Source organism: Nicotiana tabacum, chromosome 23, assembly GCF_000715075.1.
Source record: "Nicotiana tabacum cultivar K326 chromosome 23, ASM71507v2, whole genome shotgun sequence".
In the NCBI taxonomy this organism is placed as follows: Eukaryota; Viridiplantae; Streptophyta; class Magnoliopsida; order Solanales; family Solanaceae; genus Nicotiana; species Nicotiana tabacum.
Genome location: NC_134102.1, coordinates 43,943,383 through 43,967,654, shown reverse-complemented (window position 1 = coordinate 43,967,654; position 24,272 = coordinate 43,943,383). Strand labels below are relative to the sequence as shown.

Genomic DNA, 24,272 nt, shown 5'->3' with positions numbered 1-24,272 from the left:
CTAAAATTCATCCCTTAATGATACTACAATCATCCACTATACTAAGCAACTTCAATCTACAACAACAACATCCAATGGAACCAATATTAGTAGTAATTTCCACAATTTAGGTCATCTAAAAACTTTATCAAATACCTAGTAGGCATAAATCTCTACAACTCTTAACCATGGATTTGTTCATCCAAACACCACCATTTTTACAAACACTACACCCCACTATCATCCTTAAATAGTTTATAAGTTTCAACATCACATGCATGTCCGACCTTCCATCCCCAACCAACAAATTCCACCAACTAATCATCCCTCAATCTCTATAATGGATATGAACTTAAATTGGGAACACATATCTTCCAATCACTATCCCATAAGTTCCAATACTTAATTTACACTCACATACTCATAATAAGTCCATGCATGTAAGTTTAGGGGTGAAGAATTACCTTTTGGAAGAAATCTTGCAAAAGCCTTCTTTGAGTTCTTGAAGAAAATTCTTGAAAATCTCGGTATTTTATGTGTAGATTTAGTCAATACTAGTGTAGAAATAATGGTATTTCACACCAAGATAATGGGGATCGCTTACCTTGAAGAAGAGAGAAGTTTGTGGTCTTGAGAGAGTGGAAAAGAGCTCCAAAATCCGCCCAAGTGAAATGGGGGAAATGAACCCCCAAGGTGAGTACTTAAAAAGGCTTCAGGTAGGGGTAGTGTGCCAGTGCCAGCACCAAATGCCTATACTTCACTGGTTTTCAAAGTTACTGATAGGGCTGGCGTGCCACAATTTGCGCGTTACATTGTCCCTAGCATGCTCCCAGTTATTTTCTTTTCCATTTCATGCTTCACCACTCACCCTCATTTGATACCTTGCTATGATATAGACCCGAATTGACTTCCAAACCTTCATGTAAGTATGAAACCATGTTTACATAATAACATCCTCATCTATGGCCATCGCGGGATGTAAAACAAAAAGTGGATATCTCAAGATGCGCTATAAACTTCTCGAAAATATTGAGGGTCTTAAAACCACGTAGAATCAAAATCCATTGGGAAAATACTTTTATAATGAGAGAGTTATACTTGACTAAATTCAAGGTGTGCATGACTCAGGACATCATGTTCCACCTAACATTTCCAACTTTCTCCAACCAAAACCTTTTTTCACTTTTAAACTTCATTAACTTGCTTCAAACAACTTTCCTCATAAATCTCCATGACTAGATTATATAGTTCCAATCCGTAGGCATCCTTTGGCACTAAAAAATGTCATCTCCATTCACCATTGGTTCACTTTAAAGTCTTAAATCATTAGAAAATTTTTATGGGGCCTTACATCCTCCCCCACTTCGGATCATTCATCCTCGAATGAGGATTAGAGTCCGCCCAGAACACCCAACATAATTTATCTCTTCTTTCACACATCACAAGCCCCCGAATTTGATTAACTCCCAAATTTTTCAGAAATTTTGGCAGTGTTTCCCCTGAATCTGGGCCTAACCACCTGCCAGAGTAACACCAAACCACCCTAACAACACATACATATCTCAACAAAGAATCACGATATATATTAATAAAACCGATCTGAACATTAAGGGTATTACATTAACAAAAGTGGTATCTGGACATGAGCTGCATATTTTTAAATCATAACACATAGAAAGTACTTTTAGAACCATAGCCATTTGGCTATACAAACAAGTGAGAATATTTTCTTTCCACAACACTCTCGGCCTTCGAGGTGACCACCTCGACCCACAGACTTGTCCTTAGCACTTGACGGAGGCAATCTCGACTTCCGAACTTATCTAACAAATGTGACAATTAGGTACCTTTCATTAACTTTACCTTCGATAGCTTCCACCAGAAGGATAGACAAAGGACTTCCAACTACCTCCTCAGACATAGACGCATGAAACATCGGGTGCATAGAGGACAACGAGGAGGAGACATCATACTCATAGTTTGGACTATTTCCTTCAGGATTCCATAAGGCCCAAATGTAAACTACAACTATTTTACCTTTATTAACAATTCACATTGTCATGCCCCGACCTCGGGGAGCGTGACCGGTGCTCAACCGAGATACCTCGGTTAAGCAATCCTGCTAGATGCCTTCTACCCAACCTTGCCCATTAACGATATAAGAATCAGTACAAGTGATAGACATGAGAAGAGTCAAGTGTTCCATATTATTTTTCTATTACTAAATGATATTCATTTATGATTTCCAAAATATTACAAGTTTATAAATATGATGAAAAATATGTTTGCCCAAATAACAACACTTACTAGTTTAATTCCTAACATCAAACACCACCCACAACCTGTCTACGCAGCCTCTAAGTACAACAAAAGAGTAATATGGAAGTGCCGACGACAAGGCCCCGGCTATACCTCAAAACATAAAGTACAACGTCAAATGACATGAAGCCCGGAACAGGGTAAGGCTCACCAAAATCTGCTGAATAGAGAGTAACTACTAACGAGGATCAAAACCGCTCGCTGACGAACCACCTGCATCCATTGAAGATGCAGCCCCCCGGCAAAAGGGACGTTAGTACATATGGAATATTACTAGTATGTAAAGCTAAATGTCCTATTTCAAAATAGAATGCCAATATAAGAAAGGGAAAATCATAGAAACAACAAATCACCATCAACAATATCCAAATGCCGAGTTAAAACATAACGATTTTCAAATTACGAAAATAATATATATTTCTGGTTGGGAGATAATTAGTACCGATATAGATATGCCACCGTGTATTTTGCACGGAGTCCGATCACGACCCGATCGGCTAGGTCGTCTTCTATGAAGACATCAACTACAATGACAATTACTACCACGAACATCAATCAGAATCTCGAGCATAATTTATATTACAATTTCCAGCACAATCACCACCATATGTGCGGCATGGCGTCCGATCACGACCCGACCGGCTAGGCTGTCTCACCACAATGTCGTGTGGATCGACATCACCCTTTTCTAGTAATCACCTCATCCCAATAAAGGAGAATATTCTTATCGCAACAATCTCATCCCAAATAAGGGGAATAATCACAATGTACCCTACACCGGCACGTGTAGTTTCGGGGTTAGGTTATTCCTACCCACCCTTCCTCGGTGACTAACGATACTCCCGAAAAAAAATATTTTTTTGTTTTGCACATAAGGGAAACAAAAGTACAAATATATTTTATATTCACCTCATTATCTTTCACATTATATATATCTTCATTAGTATTTTCAACCATTCACAACATCGTTATTTCCTTGGCTCTCTTGGCCATACTTATGATTCTTCATTCATGGCACGGTGGCCGTATCTCATATTCCACACTTTCATTTCTTTACTTTCGAGGATCATCATCACAAACATCAACATATCGAATATTTCGGAAATCATAACTTCAAGTTCATTTGTAATGAAAACTTTAAACACAATACATTTCTTCCCAAAGAGTGGGACAAACTGACCAGCAGTAGAAACACACGTTAAAATCATAAACGAGCAATACACCATTTATTTTTGAAGTACTTTTCCCAAAAAGGCAGTGCACAATTTCAACTCATAAATATGTAAAGGCTTAAAACATATTGGAAATACTTACAAAGCACAACATTAGTTAAAGCAACCACATTGGGGCATGACTTGAGGACATAAGCTTTTAGGCAAATCTATTTTCGAAGTCAATTTGGAACACTTGAATAAAGGCTCATTTCATAACATTTCTCACATCATTTCATTTCATTGGCATCATTGTCCACAATTATAATTTTCATTCTTGGTACGTTGGCCAAACTTTATACTTCCAATTCACTTCTTTCACTTTCAAGCATATTTATAGATTATCAACAATATGAACATTCGAAATCAAGGCCTTAAGTATTGTGTGTGTGTGTGTGTGTGTGTGTGTGTGTGTCTATATATATATATATATATATATATATATATATATATATATATATATATAGAGCAATAAGAGTTTTAGACGCATTGAGTATTCTTTCCAAGTTAAGCATAATGGACTTTCATTTGAAATACGACTCAAAGTCATAACATTTTAATACACATATCATTCTTAAACACATTCCCGAAGGATAACATAATGTAATAGGAACATTCAGAACACATTTTGAATACATAATTCTCGATACTGTGCTTACTCGGGACAATAAAATTTATTGGGAACAATTTGGAACATGGGATTAAGGAACTTGATCTAACCATACTTGAAACTTACGGGAACACCATGGAATTCAATTCTAAGAGAGTAGTTTAGCCAACATACCTTGTTTGAGCTTTTCTTAAGTTACTACAATGTCCCAACACTTCTAGCAATAACAATCTATAGGAAGATAGCGAAAATCGAATAATAATTAGAAGGGTTCCCATGGTGTAACTCTCTTAGGAATTTTGTCAAACACCTTTTATGCAATATAGGCTATAAACTCTACAATGGTAATCCCTTCCTCCCTCAACCAATTTCAACAAGGAACTAACCAAAATGGTTCATTAACCCCACATACTACAACCTATTTTCACTTGCATGACCTATTTCCAACCCCACAATATACTTGAACTCATAACCTCTTGCATGAAAGTTTAGGAGTAGGACTTACCCGGATAGATGATGGTCTAGTGAATGATTCCCTTGAATCTTCAAGATTGGGGCAGGGATTGATGATCAATGCACTTGAGGCTACTTCCTCTCTTTCTAAAGCACTCCCCTCTCTCTAAAATATGTGTTTAACCCAGCCAAAATATCCCCAAAGTCGTTTTATAAGAAATGGGGTCGGGTTATAAAAATAAAAAATTGACCCTCCGAACTCAGGTCTGCGGCCGCAGAATTGACCGCGGAACAGATATACGGCCCGCAAAATGGACCGCAAAAACGATGCCAAGAAATGGGCTAGTCTGGATCGGTCTTCGATGGGTCTGCGGTCCGCAGACCACTTATGTGGCCGCAGAATGGACCGCAAAATCATCCAACAAAATTCTTCATGCCAAATCTATGATGGAAAATACGGACCGCAAAATGGATTTGCAATCGCAGAATGGACCACAAAACGTCCTTCTAAATTCAATAATTTTTTCCGCTCAACTCTGCGACGGGTATGCGGCCCGCAGAATGGATCTGCGATCGCAAATCTGACCGGTATAACTGGCCCTTCAACAAAACTTTTCCGCCAATACCTTGATGCATTCTTCAACCCAAAAAGTCCGTATCGCGGCGAGCAATTTCTACAATCCTCAAACACATAAGTCTACCTCGGTACCACAAAACCTCAAATTCCTTTGCAAAATTTTACGGGGCCTTACACACATAATATCCTCATGGAGAAAGTCTAGAGAATAACCCGTTCACTCTCTTCAACTCTAAATCTCTACGTCAAACACCCAAATTAAACCCTTGGCGGCCTTCAACCATTATTCTATGATGTGCTAGAATGAATATGACCATAGAGTTCCTACTCAATATGTTTGATCATGAAACGATGTTTATTTTTTGACATGGTTTAACCTACAACTCTCGAAAGATTTACTACAAATAAGAACGACGAGGTTTGAGATTGGGCTGTAATTATTCAAGAATCCATCAATGTACTGAGAAGGGCATTTCATGAGGTTATATCCTAAGAGACATGAAGGTTAATACCAATAGCGCTGACATGGTTAATCATTGTAATGACATCATCGATACTACGCCCCAAGCCCACCAGGTTGAAAGAGAGGTTGAACACTTGTGAGATTATTAGTCTGGTAGCTTAACCCCTTCCCTATAGTTGATCCTATATGAGAGGAATAGAGATACGACAAACGTATCTTTCAAATCAACATGCTCATGATATGTTCCAAAGTCTGAAACATCTAATTTCAACCTTTCACGAGTGAAACCATATATATAGGACATCTGAATATTGGGATGAAATTGTGCATTGGTTAGAGGGGTCCTAATGGTTGGTGCGATACTCTGGAGGGAAATGCAAAAGATAAACCCCTGTCCACCCAAGGATATGGAATGCTAGGGAAAGTAAATTCTCTGCACATGACCATGGCATAGTAAATAATTCTAGAAGCCGAGTGTTAAAGATAACGGAACCCAGGAAGGAACTATAGAATAAACATGAAAGGTTTGCGAATGTTCATAATGAGTTAGCCATGGGTCTTGTGACCTGAAAAGTACCCAGATGCTAATGAAGGGTGGGAAAGACATGAGAAGCAGACATGATGCTAAGCCTGTACAATGCCTTCTACCCAACTCACCCTATGATTAAAGAGAGTGTGTGTGTGTATATATATATATATATATATATATATATATATATATATATATCATTAAACCTCTATTGAAAAGGTTAGAAAGATATTAATTCCTTTACCAACAGTTACTTCATTCATAATTCCCAATATATATATATATATATATATATATATATATATATATATATTAAGCAGACATGATGCTAAGCCTGTACAATGCCTTCTACCCAACTCACCCTATGATTAAAGAGAGTGTGTATATATATATATATATATATATATATATATATATATATATATATATATATTAATTAAACAAAGAATACAATTTACACAAGTAATTCCAATTCCTTTACCAACAGTTACTTCATTCATTATTCCCTATATATATATATATATATATATATATATATATATATATATATATACATAATTATATTTTGAAATGGGACATGTGATACAAATACGACATATCTAGTTGTTTCGACCCAAAAATCACTAGTCTTCAGGTGCGAGCCCGGAGAGTTTAATAAAACTCCGCAGGTGCAGAGTTTTAGCCGCAAAAGCAGTTGTGCAGATGCGGCTATTTATGTCACAGGTGCGGTCACGCCTGGGCAGAAAAGAGAAATTCAAGGGTTTGATTTCATTCTTCGTTTTTGGATTTGAGAGCTCGGAATTTGGCGATTTTTCGAGAGATGTTTATAGGAATCTTTGGGGTAATGATTCCAAACTCATTTTTTGGTTGTATTCCATTATTCTATAGTTGTTTTCTCTATTTAATTTCGGATTTGGGTTGAAAAGTAGGGAAAATGGGGGAAAAGTTCTTCAACCGAATTTTTGAGTTTTTATTGGGATTTAGACATCATATTTGGTTAATTTTGGTACGAGTGAACTTGTGAGTGAATGAGTGTTCATAATTGGTAACTTTTACTCGATTCCGGGACGTGGACCCGGGTCTACTTTTTAGGATGGATTTCGAAAATATTGTTAAAGTCTTGATTTCATTAATTAGATTAGTATATTATAGTTGTATATATGATATGTAATTGTTTTTGGCTAGATTTGGGCAATTCGGAGTCGGATATTCGTGGTCAAGGCATTTGTTACTGATTGATTGAGCTTGGTTCGAGGTAAGTATCTTACCTAACTTCGTGTGGGGGAACTACCCCATAAGATTTGTGTCTTCTATTTTTATTGTAGTCCATGTACGCGAGGTGACGAGTGCTAACTCAGACTTATTTGTGGAAGGTTGGCCTTTTAGGGTTCTTAGGTCCTTATATTTACTGAGTATGAAGTTGTTCTTGATATGATTAAGTTCCTATTTACAAGTTTCACCTCTACATGCTTTAATTTGAATTAATGGCTTCATGATTCACTCTTATTTGACTTAACAGGATATTTTACCTCTTCTATTTCTATGCTATCTTTTCATATCTGCTTATCTTTATTTGGAATCATTATTATCTCATCCTATAATTGTTTAGTCTTAATTGAGGTTATGATTATCTTTACACTACTTATCCTTAATTGAATTGTTGAATATCCTTCGTAATTTCTCAACCTTAAATGAATTTTAGATATCCTATATCTTAGTCGACTTGTTTTATTTGAAATTATTTGACTCGTGTTAGCTTCCCTATTGTTGAAATATATATTGTGGGATCGTTGCTACATATTAGTTTTCCCTTGGTGAGCTGATCTCTTTACGCCTAGCATTCTTTACTGTGATTATTCTTTGCAAATTGGTTCTACCGTTTCTTGTGATTTAAACTTCTAGAGTTGATTTAGTTGTCGTACTCTATATTATTGCCATTGTTGTTGTTGTACTTGTTGTGGTGATGCACGAAGTTTCTGTCGTGCGGTTGTGGTTATTGTGATGCACAAGATTTCTATCGTGTGGTTGTTGTTATGGGGTTGCATGAGGTTTCTGCCGTGCTATTATTACTATTGATATTTGCACATGTGGCGTGACAAGGCGGGATATATATATATATATATATATCGGTTGCGCATGTAGCGAGACAAGGTGTGAATGTTGTTATGCACGTGTGACGAGACAAGGTGGACACTTACTTTATTATTGCACACGTGGCGAGACAAGGTGGGTTGTGTCAGGGATTGATTTGTGATGGCCTGGGTGCATTCTTGTTGTTAATATTTGTGTAGTGGTACACTTACCTGTGTGAGCTTTATCTTGTGAAAGATGTGAGAAAATATTCTACGTGTTGTCCGTTCTTTTTTTCCTTATGCTTTTTTCCTGGTATGGACTATTTTAGGACACTTGCACAAGAATACACGTAGTAAGCACTCTTATCGGATAAGAGGTGTTCTTGATATTGCTGAGCATAGATGCTTGGGATTCATTTGGAATATTCGTTTAAACACTCTCCTTGATGTTATTTATGATTCATGCCTTGTTTGTCATTGCTATACATATGCTTGGTAAGGAAGAGTGTAAAGCACGAAGGGTTATTCCGTGCCTTTGTTTATACATTATTATGTGAGGGAGAGTGTAAAGCACGAAGGGTGATGTCGTGCCATATTATTGAGAGTAAAAGCACGAAGGGTGATGCCGTGCCATATTATTGAGAGTAAAAGCACGAAGGGTGATGCTGTGCCATATTATTGAGAGTAAAAGCACGAAGGGTGATGCTGTGCCTTGTTATGTGAGTGTAAAGTACAAAGGGTGATGCCGTGCCATTTTATTTATATTATCATGCTTTAAATTATCATGAGTTCATGGCACGATGGGTGTTTCCGTGCAGGTGAGCATGAGGGACATGCATTATGTTGTGATATCTTTCCTTTGTGTATACGTTCATGCCGTTACATTGAGCTGTTATTGTTGTATTTATGGTTCTTATGTGACTTGTCGTTAATGCCCTGTTCTTGTTCTTTACCTTATTTGTTATTGTGTCACTCATGCCTTCTACTTGCTAAACTTGCAAATACCATGCCTACTTCCTGCTGTCATAATTATATCTTTGTCGTATCTATTTTGGTTGCACTTAGTACATGCCTTCTACCGTGTTAGTCATTCATGCTTCTACTTGTTAACGCATAAAGATCATGTGTTCCCCGCTTATTCGTTATATTTGTATTTATCCCTCCACCATGCTAGTTAGTTAAAGTTACATTCCTTTTCCCGATTGTTATCATCACCTCTATGCTTTCCTCCTTGTCTGTTACTGATGCCCTTATGTACATTCTCGTTCATTATTGCTACTTACGTATTTCCTACTTTGTCATTACTGTTATTGGCATTTCTGCTATCCGGTTGGTACTGTTGTATGCATAATTGGTGAGCATGAGATAAATGCACGAAGGGTGTTGCCGTGCAATTGACTTGATATCAGAGTATATTCCTCACATTATGAAAGTTATGCGGTGACTATTATGGTTTATTGGTTTCTCTCTAAGGAAAAGATTGGTTGAGATATTGGAAACTGTTGAATTATGATCTCTTCTAGTACCCTGCTGTTGTTTTTTGTACATTCGTTTCGTGTACTCTATACTGTTATACTGCAGTATAGTTCTATCGCTAGATTTCAGTACAGATTTTTATTAGTGAGCATCCTTTTACAAAAAGCCTCGTCACTACTTCGACGAGGTTAGACAAAATACTTACTGGGTAGATGGGGTCGGTTGTACTCATACTACACTTCTGCACCTTGCGTGCAGACTTTTGGAGTGGAGCTGCTGGTGATTTCGCGAGCTGACCCTGAAGATGTTCGTGCATTCCGGATATAGCTACCACTTGTCCTTGGTGGCTTTAGATTTTGTTAATCTGTTTATGTAGCTTTCAAACAGATAGTGTAATTATTTGTATCAGCTTTGTAAATTCTAAGTCTTAGAAACTCATGATTTATACTACCAATTCTTGGGTTAATTTGTAAAAGTTCGTCATGTTGCACAGATTGACATATAGAGAAAATATGTACTTCAATTTATTTCTTAAATCATGTGGCATGTAGAGATGATATGCTCAAAAGGCATGTATATATTCCGAGATTAGCATATAGAGAAGATACGAAGTAAAAGAATCATGTATACACCCAAGGAGTTTGGATATAGAGAAGATACACAAAATCCAACAATTAGCCAGTTTCCTTAATTCTTGTGTACGTCATCAAGGAGAAATATGAGAGGACGGACCTAAGGGGATGGATCTTTATCCACGCACTACATGGATAAGTCACGTGCATAATTAATCGCACGGATAACTCACGTGCCATAATCATAATCGCTGCACCGACAATGCATGTGCCAAAATCCTGGCAATCGCACGGATAACTCATGTACTAACAATGCAGTCCATCACACAGAAGCATATGCAAGAATACATGTATACCATCAACAAATACCAAATCACATACTCATGGACTGATAAATAACATGCTAAGGTATATGCTTGTGCGAAGTGTATAATTACAGCTCAGATCAGGCAGATACGCCACACAATAGCAAATATTATGCTCAAGTAGGGAATCAACTCCAACACAATGATCTCTAGCATGATTTATTGAGCTTACATAGTCATACAAACTTGTAAAGCATGATAACAAGAGGCACATTATCCAATTCAGGGCATAGCATAACCTAAAGACTTCTCCAGTCATGAATCATACATAGAGCCTATATAAATTCTTGTCACCTCGCATATACGTCACATCTCACACATTTCAATTAGAAAAATACAGTTATATCCTAAGGGTTATTCCCTCAACAAGATTAGTCGAGATACTTACCTCAACTAGGCTAGTCTGAAGCTCCAAAATCACATTTCTTGAGAAATCACCTCTAACCATCTCAAATCTGGCCAAACATCAACCAAGGAAGTCTACAAATGCAATAGGAAACAATCCTAATCCATAAAGTTTTGATCATTGAAGAAATTCCCAAAAGTCAACTCGAGCCCGCATGCCCGAAATCTGAAACCAATACCAAAATCTGATGACTAAATATATGATTAGATTTCAAAACTAAGTCCAAATTGGTACTCAAATCCTCATAATATACTCTCTTAAAGTGTAGACAAAATCCCCAAATTTCCTTTCAAAATTCCAAGTTTTAGGTGTAGAAATCCATGAATAATCAATATAAAATAAAATCTAAGGGAAAATCACTTACCTCTAAGGTAGTGAAATTGCTCTTCAAAATATCCTCTTCTCGAAGTCTAGGGATAAAAATATGAAACAATGGGTAAAATCCCAAAATAGCATCTTAAATAGGTTTACCTAAGGGTTCCCTGCGCGAACACGGAAAAAGCCTCGTGTTTGCGAAGCGCAAAGCTGCCTCTGACGAAAGACCTCCTTTGCGAACACAAAGCCCAGCTCGCGAATGCGATGAACAACGTGCCCAATATATCGCGAACGCGTACGCGTCCCATATATTTGACGCACACAACTCCTAGATCCTACTCGCCCTATGGGAACGCGGTCTAACATACACAAACACGGAGACCTTCATGCACAGGCCTTTTGCGAACGGGATGCTTCATCATGAATGCGATTCACAAAGCCCTCCAGCTCACCTAGCTCTTCGCAAAAGTGATATTTGGCTCGCAATCATGATGCATTACCTGACACCAGCAAACCAACAATAAAAACATCATCTGAAATTGTTCGAAATCATCCCAAAAGTCACCCGAGTCCCTCTAGACCCTAACCAATCATACCTTCGGGACCCCAATTAATCATACCAATAAGTCCAAATACATTATACAAACTTATCCAAAGCTTGGAACATCATAAATAACATCAAAACCAAGAATTGAAGATCAATATCATTCTCTAAACCTTCAAACTTTGCCAAACGTGTCTGAATCACGCTTAAACATTTCAGTTCATGGCCAACCATTGCACACAAATTCTAATTAATCAAACAAACCTGTCCAATGTCTCAAAACTATAATAGGGGTCCGATAATACTGAAGTTAACTCCTGGTCAAAGTTATGAACTTTCCAAACCTTCAAATTGCCAACTTTTGACAAATACAGCCAAAACCATCTAGGAACATCCAAATTCAAACCGGAACATGTGCCCAAGTACAAAATCACCATACAAACCTATTTAACCCATCAAATTCCGATTCTATGGTCATTTACTTAAAAGTCAAACCTTAGTCAACTCTTCCAGCTTAAAGCTTCCAAATTGAGAATCGCTCTATTAATTAAATTTCGAACCACTCAAAAATAAAAAATAACCTTGCATACAAGTCTTTATACACCATAAGAAGCCGCTCGAAGTCTCAAATCAAGGAAGGATACTAGAACTCAAAATGACCGGTCAGATCTTTACATGAGTATTTCTTAAAATCATAAACTTATGCACGATGGGAACAAAAAAGATATTTGGAAATCTTCAAATAGTAGGCATTATGCGCAATGAAATCTTTTTTGTAATGGAATGAAAGTATACTTACATCTCTTTGAATGAAATTAAAGAAATATTTAATTATTGAACTATGTAGTAACATAATATTTTTATCATAAACGGTGCATTCCAGTTTTAAAATATTTGGTGAAAATTTCTAGACTTGCTAATCAGTAATCTTAGAGATTCTATATGGCTGTTATAGAGGGATAATTTTACAAAGAGTGTACAATAAAGATAGTTGTTATTGTTATAGGTAAAAAGTTATTATAGGTAAAATATAACATAAGAAATCGGTTCCAGAAATAACTTGACTTTTATAGTAAAGTGTTGTTATATAGAGATGTTATTATAGAGAGCTCTTATAGTACATATTGAGATCCAGTTTACTTTAAATTGACAAGAGAGAGAGGACTTAGTACAATGTAACTCATTGTCACGACCCAAAAGCCCGCCTTAAGAATCGTGATGGCACCCAATCTCTAAGACTAGGTAAGCCTATCATATAGCAAGATCAATAAAGTCAAACAATGACTTAAATATTAATAAAAGCTGAATAATAACATAACATAACCAAAAGAGGAATACAAAGTCACTTACATCCCAAAATCCGGTAATACTGAGTCATAAGCTCTACAGGGAGTACGTAAGAATCTCAAAATACAATACTGTTTGGAAATGCAATAAAACAATAGCAAAGAAACACTAGAAGGTGACTCTGAGGCCTACAAGCGGGAACAACAGGTACACCTTGAAGTATCCGCAACTCAGTTCGAATCTCTAGCAACCCGCACAATCTGAGGTACCTGGATCTGCATAAAAATATGCAGAAGTGTAGTATGAGTACACCACAAAGGGTACCCAGTAACTATCAAGACTATCCTCGGTGGAGTAGTGACGAGGTTCAAGTCAAGACAATCACTAGACATAAAGCCTGTGCAGAATATTAATATAGAACTAACAGCGGAAAGCATAAACAATAAATGGCTCACAAATGAAGTACCGCCTCGTACACAACAATAATTACAACCGAGGTACCGCCTCGTATATGACAAGAGTCACAACTCAGGTACCACCTCGTATTCACATTTCTCAATTTCAATCACAATCTTTCCTTATATCACCGCGGGAGACTTATATTTAGTTTTTAAAAATCATTTTACCCCAAATAGCTACCCGCGTTTTAGCACATCTTATCCCACCGCATGGCTTCAAGTAGTTCCCCTACTAGCAACACGTGTATCAAGCCCACCTTATCTCACCATATGCGTATCAACCCCAAGCCTTATACCACCGCATGCGTATCAATATCACAACATAATCACAACCCGCATCACAAGTGCCCATATGCCACAACTTGCCAAAAGAATGAATAATAACAATGTTTCTACAATAAATATCCCATGGCTCAACCACATTGTGTTCAAGAATCTCAACAATAACAAAATAAAAGTGAATAGCTCAATAAGAAAGATATCTCAACGATTAACAACTTCACCTCAATGTGATAACTACTTTCTCAACTTCAACACCAATAACTCAACAATAAGACATTTCACGAAATAACTACTTCAATTACAAGTAATTCAACAATTTAAAGATCTAACAAAACACAAGGAAGGAAATAACATCAACTAAGCATATAAGAGCAAATTAGCAAGTAACAGATGAACAAGTATTAACAATGTCAATAAAGCATGTAAAGGTAGATTTGCACATGAAAGGGTGGATTACAATGAAGATGTAACATGTTAAGAAAATTCAATTACAAGCATGACAAGAGTCTAAATTCCCTAAACCGGTCAATTACCAAATATAGCTCATGTACCCACTCGTCACCTTGCGTACATGGCTTTTACATAATACAATTGGCACAAACAAACCAATTCCTAAGGGATAGTTCCCCCACATAAAGTTAGGCAAGATACTTACATCAACTAGGTCAACTCAACCCTCGGAAATAGCCTTTCCCCTAAATACTGCAACCTGACGGCTCAAATCTAACTAAAATTGACTTAATATCATCAAACAATGTAATGGAAAACAATTATAATAGATAAAGTTATGATATTTACACTTTCCCCAAATAATCAACAAAAGTCAACCCGGGACTTACCCGATCAAAACCCAGGCCCATGGGTAGATTCCAACTACCCATAACCCCACGAGTCCATATATGTGATTAGTTTCAAAATCCTAGTCAAAATCTGACCCCTATGGGCACCTGGGACCATAGGTAGATTCCAACTACCCATAACCCTATGAGTCCATATATGTGATTAGTTTTAAAATCCGAGTCCAAATCGACTCTCAAAACCCGATTTCTCATTTTTTTTCAAAAACTTGATAAAGTTTCACAAATTTTCATTTTGATTCATATCATTTTGATGTTAAATCCATGATATAATCATAAAATATAGTTAGAAATCGATTAGAATCACTTACCCAATGTTTGTAGGTAAAAATCCCCTTTCCATTGATTCTGGGCATACGCTCAAGTCCAAAATTTCGATACGAAGCTATTGGAGCCATCAAAATACCGTTCCGGGATTGTTTTTACAAAAGTTAACCATTGGTCAACATAAATAACTTAGGCTTCTAAGACAATAATCAAAGGGTCCAAATCAACTCGAAATCTTCCCGGAACGAAACTAATCAATCCGATAAGTCATAAAACTATAAACACACACGTGTAATGCATCAAAAGGGGAAACGAGATACATAAAATGGTCGGTCGGATTATTAAAGGTTCCGACCATAGCTTGGGTTTGGTGGTTTTAGTAGTGTGAGTATGTGCTTTTGGAGTTTCAGGTTCAACAGTGTCCCTAGGAGTGTGATTGATGGCTCAATGAGTGGTTGGATAACTATATGATAATTATTATGCGGCTGCGGAATGTGCTTACATGGTTTGGATGGGATGAGAAAGATTTCGCTTGGAATGAGAAAGGACTAAAGATGCTTGATTTCTGTCTGGATGTGTTGTACAATTGTGGAATGTGGATGTAATGGTGGATCTTCCAGTTATTCATTAATGGAATAAAGCAGATTCTTATGTCTTGTTGACGAGTTCAGACTCAGGATGATTTACTGATTGCATAGTGGTGGTCACCATGATACAGCTTGGAGAGATGCCAGTTTGAGGCTAAACAGTTTGTGTGATCCTTATGATATTTCTGTGGAGGGTTTCGTTTCTACTAGTGGGATTATACGTGCTGCAATTTGAGTTAGGATTTCTTGAGGAAGTTTGCACGACGGTCACGAGGTTGAATATGTGCTTAGCAGATGATTTGAGGTATCTTATGACTAGTGCTACATGGGTGATGGTAGGCTATAATATCGTATTTTAGTCGCTTATTGCACTCCAATTTACTGCACTTTATTCGTTTTGAGCTTTAATTGATAGTGTTTTGCACTAATTATGTGTTGTATGCCTTGTAGGAGTGATTCTGAGCTATCTAGATCTTATGGAATGAACTTGAGTAATTTGGAGCTTTGAAGTCTGAGTAAAAGCCCAAGGGATTAAGTTGGGATCGTGATCGGGGGTCGAGGACCAAGTCTGGACGTGAAAACACAAGAAATATTTGTACTCTGAGAAAAACTCACTAGTACGCCGCGTGCGGCGCCACAGCTGTGCAAATTTCCTGCTACCTGTCAGAACTAGCTCTCTGCATTTTTCCACTAATGCCCTGCATGGCGCGTCGCCCCATGCGATGCACCTGTGCAATATTTACAGAGTGACAATCCTATTTCGGCTAGGAGAAGGTGATTTCGTCTGGGCTCGACCTACTTGGTATAAATACATGGAAAAATGTTATTGTCTGGACTTTTGACATACTTTAGACCTAAGGAAGATAATGAGGAGTTGGATGAGCAAAAGCACAAGGATTTGATCATTCCTTCCTCACTCAAGAACCGAGTTTGGTTTAAATTTATGTTTTCCTTATACTTTTATTATATTTGTGATGAATTACTCCATATATGTGGAGTAGTTCTCTTTAGGGTTTGATGGATTTGGTGTATTGGTGATTGTTTGTGGATTATAACTCTACTTTTATGTATTGAAGCATTTTGGATGATTTAATTGTTGCATCTATATCGAGAGAGGCATAACTTGTGATATCTTTGCATTATATTGTTGGTTGATTTCATTAATTCTTCTAAGTAATCGAATGAGACTAGTTGAATCATTGATTAGACCTAGTTAGGAGGATAATCGAGAGAGGTTTTCCTAAAGGCCAATCCAGTACGCATTCTTTCATATCTTCACGTGCTTAAATTGGTTCATCTTGTGAGGTTAAAACTTAATCGAGAGAGGAGTTTTTGCTGAACGTTTGAACTAATAATTGAGTGAATTCGAGAGACTCACTTGAACATGAGAAGTGAATTATCTAGAGTTAGATCCCAAACAATTATCTTGCACCTATCCAATCGACCCCTATTTTCTCCCACTGATAACTTCCTTGCTTACCTTTGTTGCAATAGTCATTCGTCAATAGTTTTAGATTCTTAGTAAATTTTAGTTATTAATCATATAAATATCAATTGTTGATTCTCCTGGATAGAAATCAAGCTAGAAACTATGGAAATACTGTTTAAATCCAATCCATGTGGATACGATATTATGCTATACTATCTTTTGCTAGCGAGCATAATTTAAGTGTGTATTCCGAGCTCGTCAAATTTTGGCACCGTTGCCGGGGATTGGCAATCAATAGTGTTTGAAATAGTTTTTAGTGCTAATTCAGGAATCTTTCTTTTTCTTTTATTTTATTTTTCCCTTTTTATGGTTGGTGTTCTTTGACTGTGCACAGGTTACAAGTTTAGAGTGGTGCATGACTAGAACTTGTGCGAAGGAAGTGCTACCATACGAGCCAAAAATTAAAAAACAACTGCAATAGCTGAGGAAGGAAAGAAATCTCACTGAGACGTTAGAAAATGTTGGGCAATCCTCAACCAAAGATATGGCTAGAAACGGTGAGGATAATGTGGATTTGGCTGCAAGAGAGGTAGCCCAACGAAGAGAACAAGCTGCACGGGATGCTGAGGAAGCAACTATTAGAGATGCACAGATTATCTATGAAGAAGAGAGAGGTCGGAGAATTGCTCAGAATCGACCATTTGGTGCAGACCGGTCTACAATCAAGGTTTATAAAGTGTTAGACCACCTCCAATTGCAACAAACAATTTTGAGTTAAAGTAATGGTTGCTTCAAACCCTTCAGAATTGTTGTGTCTTCAGAGGGAAGCCAAACGAAGATCCAAACACACATCTAATGGACTCGAGGAAATTATGAACACCTTTCAATACAAAGGTGTATCACACGATGCAATATATCTAAGGGCATTCCCCTTTTCTCTCAAAGATTATGCAAAGTAGGTGCTTCAAAGCTTGCCCACAGGTTCGATTAGAACATGGGAGGAGATGACCAGAAAATTCCTTGATAACTATTTCTCCTAAGCTAAGACAGGAAAGTTTAGTAGAGAAATCCATAACTTCTGCCAGAAAGAGAATGAAACCGTTTTTGAAGCATGGGAGAGGTTTAAGGATATTGTTAGAAAATGTCAACATAGCAGAATTGAACTCTGGATGCAACTCTGGGACCTTTGGTGTGGATTGACATCGGCCTCACGTAGAACATTGAGCAATACAATTGGAGGCCTATTGATGAAGAAGACTCTAGAGGAGATAGTCACAATTCTTGACAAGTTATCTGAAGATGCAAATCAGTGGCCCTCTAAGAGTGCTGAAAGAAGAAGATCAACTGGTGTTTTCCAGGTTGATGCTAACACATCTGTATAGGTACAACTTGATGCTATGGCCCAAGAGATAAGGAAGTTGACCTTAGCATCGATACAAAGTGAGCCTCACACATCATGTGATATATGTGGATAAGGACACCCTAATCATGAGTGTCAAGCCTCAACTGAGGAAATAAATGATGTGGGAAACTACAATTTTAATGCAATGGGTCAGAGGCACCCCGATTTTTCATGGAGTTCACCTGGAGGTAGTGCGAATGCATGGCAACAAAATAACTATAGACCCCAAGGACAAGGAGCTCCAGCATTCCAAAATCAGCAGAGGCAACAATTTCAGCCTATTCAGTCTCGCATAGAAGATCGCATGAAGGCCTTCATCCTGAAAACAGATGAGAGGCTTGAAACTCATAGCGCAGCTATACGGGAACATAGAGCAGCTATCAAAGAAATAGACTCTGGTTTTCTAAACTTGGAAAGACAGGTTGGGCAGCTAGCCACTCTATTGTCTGAGAGGATTCCAGGGACTCTCCCCGCTGATACTGAGAGAAATCCCAAAGAAACAGTGAATGTTGTGACCTTGAGAATTGGGCAAGTGTTTAAGGATCCCACCCCAATCCAAAAAGAGGGGATAATTGCAAAAGAAAGTGAGGAGCAACTGAAACGTGATGATAACAAGAAGAAGAAAGGCCCAATGAAAACTGAGAAGAAGAAGAAGGAAGAACAACCAAGAAGGGAGGAACGTGAGAAGAGCGAGCATATGCCTGCTTTACCTTTCCCTCAAAATCAATATAGGAAAAAGTTGGATAAGCAGTTTGGGAGATTTCTGGATGTGTTGAAACAGGTTCATGTAAACTTACCATTTACAGAAGTGCTCTCACAAATGCCTGCTTATGCCAAATTTATGAAGGAGATCCTGACAAAGAAGAGGAAAATAGAGGAGACCTCAGTGGTCAAGCTTACAGAGAATTGCAGTGCTATATTGCAAAATAAACTTCTACAAAAGTGTGAAGATCTAGAGAGTTTTACTATACCTTGCTCATTATGAACTATAAATTTTGATAAATTCTTATGTGATTCTGGGGCCTCAATTAATTTAATGCCTCTATCTATTTACAGGAAACTGGAGAAGGAGATTGGAGAGAAAATGTCGGTGCCAATATCTTTGCAGTTGACGGACCAGATGACCTAATTACCCGAGGAAATAGTGGAAGATGTGTTAGTTCGGGTGGATAAGTTTGTATTTCCTGTGGATTTTATAGTGGTGAATATGGAAGAGAACAAGGAGGTCCCCCTTATCCTAAGAAGAAGATTCTTAGCAATGGGTAGAGTAATATTGGATATACACGAGAGGAAACTCATGCTTAGAGTGGGTGAGAAGACTGGTGACGTTTGAGATGAATGTAGAAAAGGGGGCACAAAAGGAAAAATCAGATGCAAGTGTTAAATGGAAAGTGAAGGGCTCAAAAGATAAGGCTACATTGAGTGAGAAAGATAAATGTGGGGTGTACCCCAAAAAGGCTGAGAAGAAGCTATCTGACTGGATGTGCGCATTAGTCCGAAGGCGTGTAATGGAGCCCGGCTTTGACTCAGACCCCGACTAAATGTTCAGGGAAGTTTCTTTTACCTTATGCTTATTAATTGTGTGTCATAGGGACATGCCACAACTTAAAGTGTGGGATAGGGGATATGTTTTATGTTGTATGTATATGTGTTAGTTTTGTTAGTTTTAGTAGTTAGAGATTCAAAAGAATTTGAAAAAACCATAAAAATTGAAAAAAATTGATTTTTCCAGACGATGGATATCATACGACGGGTTTGTTTTAGGGATTAAAGTAAAAAAAAAAGACAAAAAAACTTTCTTTCATTAGGTAGTGTATTAATTCCCCCTTGGTTTTTCTTTGTGTCGCGATTTTTTTTCAAGGGTTTGGTTTGAACCGTATGTAGTTAGTTTTTATTTTTGTTAAGAGTAGGAAGTCTTGTGCTATGATTTGAATTGAAAGCAATGTCTCTTGACTCTATTATGCCTTAAGAAAATTAAGTGCTTTAATTGTGGCGCTTAGGCTCAGTTTTTGACTCTTGTATAAGAACCTTAAATTGGTTGATCTTAACTTTACTTAACTACTTTGACTAGAGTGTCGTGATGAGTCTGATCCTGAATGAGTTAGGTGCCATGTGAGTGTGAGGTTTCAAGTTATTCTGTGCATTATATTTGATGTCTATAATTTGCCCCGTGTGTTTGCAAAGTGAAATGGTATTTTGTTCAGTCTTGGAAGTGATCTAGGCATTTCTTTGTTGAGCCAGTTATAAGCATAACTCACCTAATTGTTATGTATCTTAGTTAACCCCTTTGAGCATGTAATCCTATTTCTTTGGCAACCACATTACAAGCCCTAACTATTTATTTGAATTGACCATCTATTTGAACCTTGTACCTCTCGGGAGCACTTGAATTTGTTATGAACTGTGTAAAAGTTAAAGTGTGGGGTGGTTGGTTTGGCTTTTGAGTAGAACTAATTAAATAAGGAGAAAGGTGCACTGTTTAAAGAGTAAGAGCCACTTGAATTGAAAAAATAAAGAAAGAAAAAATAGTGTATTATTGTGCAAAATATTCTTTGATAGTGGTGAATCTTGATGTAATTGTGCTTAAAGAAGTTGGGAGTTGATATATGTTGATTTGAAGGTGGAGTTATGGTTTGACATAAGTGTGGGGTTTTGAATGGTTAAGTGTATGTATTAAAGTGTTTAGGGAGGTGTAGTCACTCATATATATTCAAATGTATCCTACCCGACCCGCAACTTGCATTACAATCAAATAAAGTCCTACTTGATCCTTGACTGAATGAGCTCAATTAGTAGAGTAGTACATTACGAGCAAGCTTATGGTACGTCTTTTGTGGCATATGAATGTTGTTTTTGGAGAGTGGGCGAATTCTTTCTATATTGAGTTCCTAATTGTTCTTAAGTTTTATTGTGTGTGGAACTACTCTCTATTATTGTGTGAGGGCACTTGATTCATGAAGGAAAGGTAATGTCGTTGGCCTCTATGTTAGAGTAAGTGAGCGAGGTATAAATAATGTGTGGTGCTTTTGAGTCAAATATTGAGGTAAGGATGTTACGGTATTGTGCTTAATCTGTTTTAAATATTCTTGGCATGATGAATTATTAGAATTGTTGAAAAACTTCATGTCTATGTGAAGTGTAGTTTGATTAATCGAGGAAGAGCAATGGTTTAAGTATGGGGTGTTGATGGTAGGCTATAATCTCGTATTTTAGTCGCTTATTGTACTTCAATTTACTGCACTTTATTCATATTGAGCTTTAATTGATAGTGTTTTGCACTAATTGTGTGTTGTATGCCTTGTAGGAGTGATTCCGGGCTATGTAGATGTTATGAAATGAATTTGAGTGATTTGGAGCTTTGAAGTTTTAGTAAAAGCCCAGGGAATTAAGCCGAGATCGTGTTCGGGGGTCGAGGGCCAAGTTTGGACGTCAAAACGCAAGAAATATTCGTACTCTGAGAAAGCCTCACTAGTGCGGCGCGACGCGGCTATGCAAATTTTCTACTACCTGTTAGAACTAGCTCACAGGATTTCCCCGTTAATGCCCTGTATGGTGCGTCGCCCCATGCGGCGTGCCTGTGCAATTTTTACAGAATGACAATCCTATTTCGGCTTGGAGAAGGTGATTTCGTCTGGGCCCAACCCTACTTGGTATAAATACATGGAAAATATTATTTTCTGAACTTTTGATATACTTTAGACCTAAGGAAGCTAAGGAGGAGTTGGAGGAGCAAAAGCATAAAGATTTTGTCATTCCTTCCTCACTCAAGACCCGAGTTTGGTTTGAATTTATGTTTTCTATATTTTTATTATATTTATGATGAATTACTCCATATCTATGGAGTAGTTCTCTTTAGGGTTTGATGGATTTGGTGTATTGATGATTGTTTGTGGATTATAACTCTAGTTTTATGTATTGAAGCGTTTTGAATGATATAATTGTTGCATCTATACTCACTTGTTCATGTAATCGAGAGAGGCATAACTTGTCATATCTTTGCATTATATTGTTGGTTGAGTTCATTATTTCTTCTAAGTAATCGAAAGAGGGTAGTTGAATCATTGATTAAACCTAGTTAGGAGGATAATCGAGAGAGGTTCTCCTAAAGACCAATCCAGTACGCATTCTTGCATATCTTCACGTGCTTAAATTGATTCATCTTGTGAGGTTAAAACTTAATCGAGAGAGGGGGTTTTGCTGAACGTTTGAACTAATAATTGAGTGAATTCGAGAGACTCACTTGAACATTAGAAGTGAATTATCTAGAGTTACATCCCAAGCAATTATCTTGCACCTATCCTATCGACCCCTATTTCCTCCCACTGATAACTTCCTTGCTTACCTTTGTTGCGATAGTCAATAGTCAATAGCTTTAGATTCTTAGTAAAGTTTAGTTATTTATCATATAAATCTCAATTGTTGATTCTTCTGGATAGCAATCAAGTTAGAAACTACGAAAATACTGTTTAACTCCATTCCATGTGGATACGATATTATACTATACTATCTTTGACTAGCGAGCATAATTTAAGTGTGTGTTCCGAGCTCATCAATGGGCTTCTGAATAATTTAGCTTAATTATAGTGCAGGATCATGGCAGTTTGGAGTAAGAGTATTATGGATTATTGGATGTTATGTACTATGGCTTCAAGGGTGGTGGGGGATTCTATTATCAACGACCTTCATGGTCATGTGTTATATCAGTTTGGGTCTAGAGCATAATTGTAGATCAGCTATGACTTGGAGTAGGCTGACTTGAGATGGTGCGGGGAAGGAAATTTCTAGATTCATGATGTACTATACTTTACAAGCATATGGAAATCTTGCAATGATCCAAGTTCGCTATTCATGGTGGATGTAGTGTGTAAAGAGTAGGGATTCACTCGTTGCTCGAAGGTGTGGTTACTTCTTTAGGCGTTTGTGTGTTAATGGAGCACAAGTCATTTGGCTCATTTTGGCGGTGCACTGGAGATTAGCAGAGTGGATGACTCTCGAGAAGGTTCTAATGAGTTCAAGATTCATATGTGGTATTTGAGGATTCACGGATTTGTATATGTCTAGGATCTGAGATTTACATTGGATGGTGTCGAGACTCACGGTATTTCTATGTCATTATGGATTTTACATTTTGGTATCAGGAAGGTGGAGGGATTTGGTTGGTCTATGGCTTAGATGGTTCGAACGTCCTCAAGTTGTGGTTGAACTGTTTTATAGTAAAACATAAAGGTTTGTGTATAAAATCCAAGTTGTACTCTTTTTACTTGCTGTAATGTTTTGAAATAACTTGAGCTTTTGTTTTCTTTGTCTTCAATTTATATTTTTGTACTCGTGTTATATCAAGTATTGCATGATATTTGCTAACTCGCCCACTTGTGCGGATTTCTTGATCATTTTGTATCCTTGTTGGGACTTTGTCCTTCTTGTGGCAGTGACTTCGTAACCTTTTACACCTTCTAGTTCTATTCAGTGTCATAAATGTAAAGGAAGGGGGCATATGATGCATGAATGTCCAATTAGAAGAAACATCATTCTTAGAGAAGATGGAGGATATGAGAGTGAAAAAAGTGAGGGAGAAGAAGAGGGAGATGTGATTAATGATGATGATATAGAACTACCTAATGATGGCATGATTGGGGTAGTTAGGAGGATTATGACTATCAATTTGGGAAGCAATAGTGAAGAACAAAGGGAGAATATATTCCATACTAGGTGTGGGATAAAGGGGAAAACTTGTTCTATGATCATTGATAGTGGTAGTTGTGCTAATGTGGTGAGTTCATACTTTGTGGAAAAATTGGGACTTGCATGCATG

The 24,272-nt window shown here is 37.4% G+C and overlaps 1 non-coding gene across 1 annotated transcript; it reads right to left on the bottom strand.

The window, feature by feature from the left end:
• Nucleotides 1-18,110: 18,110 nt before the first annotated feature.
• Nucleotides 18,111-18,217, bottom strand: LOC142177727 (small nucleolar RNA R71). The gene has a single exon (XR_012706286.1). It is a non-coding gene; the product is annotated as a small nucleolar RNA R71 (small nucleolar RNA).
• Between the last annotated feature and the right edge of the window lie 6,055 nt (nucleotides 18,218-24,272).